Source organism: Triticum urartu, chromosome 4 (genome assembly GCF_003073215.2).
Source record: "Triticum urartu cultivar G1812 chromosome 4, Tu2.1, whole genome shotgun sequence".
Lineage (NCBI taxonomy): Eukaryota > Viridiplantae > Streptophyta > Magnoliopsida > Poales > Poaceae > Triticum > Triticum urartu.
Window position 1 is genome coordinate 420,507,022 of NC_053025.1, and position 2,377 is coordinate 420,509,398.

Genomic DNA, 2,377 nt, shown 5'->3' on the forward strand with positions numbered 1-2,377 from the left:
GACCGGTGCCATTGGAGATTGTGGGAGAAGCAGGCGAGATAAGCTATAGGGAGGGGAAAATGCGACGCAGGACTCGCCGGTTGATATGTCTCCAACGTATCTATAATTTTTTTGATTGCTCCATGCTATATTATCTACTGTTTTGGACTATATTGGGCTTTATTTTCCACTTCTATATTATTTTTGGGACTAACCTATTAACCGGAGGCCCAGCCCAGAATTGCTGTTTTTGCCTATTTCAGTGTTTCAGATAAACGGAATATCAAACGGAGTCCAAACGGAATAAAATCTTCAGGAACGTGATTTTCTCACCGAACGTGATCCAGGAGACTTGGACCCTGCTCCAAGGAACAAAAGAGGCGGTCACGAGGGTGGGAGGCGCCCCCCTAGGGCGCGCCCCCTGCCTCATGGGCCCCTCGTTGCTCCTCCGGCATACTTCTTCCTCCTATATATACACACGTACCCCCAAACGATCAGAACAGGAGCCAAAAACCTAATTCCACCGCCGCAACTTTCTGTATCCACGAGATCCCATCTTGGGGCCTGTTCTGGAGCTCCGTCGGAAGAGGGCCGTCATCACGGAGGGCTTCTACATCATCATAGCCTCTCCGATGAAGTGTGAGTAGTTTACCTCAGACCTTCGGGTCCATAGTTAGTAGCTAGATGGCTTCTTCTCTCTCTTTGAATCTTAATACAAAGTCCCCCCCCTCTCTTGTGGAGATCTATTCGATGTAATCTTATTTTTGCGGTGTGTTTGTTGAGATCGATGAATTGTGGGTTTATGATCAAGTCTATCTATGAATAATATTTGAATCTTCTCTGAATTCTTTTATGTATGATTGGTTATCTTTGCAAGTCTCTTCGAATTATCCGTTTGGTTTGGCCAACTAGATTGGTAGTTCTTGCCATGGGAGAAGTGCTTAGCTTTGGGTTCGATCTTGCGGTGTCCTTACCCAGTGACAGAAGGGGCAGCAAGGCACGTATTGTATCGTTGCCATCGAGGATAACAAGATGGGGTTTATTTCATATTGCATGAATTTATCTCTCTACATCATGTCATCTTGCTTAAGGCGTTACTCTGTTTTTAACTTAATACTCTAGATGCATGCTGGATAGCGGTCGATGAGTGGAGTAATAGTAGTAGATGCAGAATCGTTTCGATCTACTTGTCACGGACGTGATGCCTATATACATGATCATGCCTAGATATTCTCATAACTATGCTCAATTCTGTCAATTGCTCAACAGTAATTTGTTCACCCACCGTAGAATACTTATGCTCTTGAGAGAATCCACTAGTGAAACCTATGGCCCCCGGGTCTATTCTCATCATATCAATCTTCATCACTTTAATCTTGCTTTACTTTTTACTTTGCATCTTTATACCAAAAATACCAAAAATATTATATCTATCAGATCTCACTCTCATAAGTGATCGTGAAGGGATTGACAACCCCTAATCGCGTTGGTTGCGAGTAGCTATCGCTTTGTGCAGGTACGAGGGACTTGAGCGTGGGCTCCTACTGGATTGATACCTTGGTTCTCAAAAACTGAGGGAAATACTTACGCTACTCTGCAGCATCATCCCTTCCTCTTTGGGGAAAACCAACGCAGGCTCAAGACGTAGCAAAAAGGATTTCTGGCGCCGTTGCCGGGGAGTCTACGCAAAAAGTCAACATACCAAGTACCTATCACAATCCCTATCTCTCGCATTACTTTATTTGCCATTTGCCTCTCGTTTTCCTCTCCCCCCAATTCACCCTTGTCGTTTTATTCGCCCTCTCTCTCCCTATCCTCCCTCTCCTTTCCGCTTGCCTCTTGTTTGCTCGTGTGCTAGTTTGCTTGCTTGTCGTTATGTCTGAAACTGGGGAAGTTATCGCCAATATGAGTGATAACAATATCATGGAAAATTCAGATGCTCCCGCTAAAGAACCTACCATCTTTCATACAAAAAAAATTCATGTTGGTAGTGGTAATATTATTGGAAAAGGAGTTATTCAAGATTTCTTTACTTGTGCCGGTGCTTTACCTTCTATGGGTAGTTCTATCCTTCACATAACTAGTAGTCTTGCGGACGCTATTGCCATGCTTGTAGTTGAACTTGAAAGACAATTCATGCACATGCATCCTTCCATACAAAGGATTTTTCTGGAATTTTCTAATATTGAGCATTCTTCTGTTAAGCGTGCCGCTACTATCTTTTTGGCTCATGAGTTTAGATTCATAATAAGAGAATCCAAAGAAATCTTTGCGCATGATAGGGTGGACGCTTGCCGTCCTCCCATAGAAACTATCCTCTTTGATCAAGAAGAAATAATGCGTTTTCAATCTCTAGATTATGTTGCTTTCAATGAAAATCTTAGAAGAAGGGTTCCTA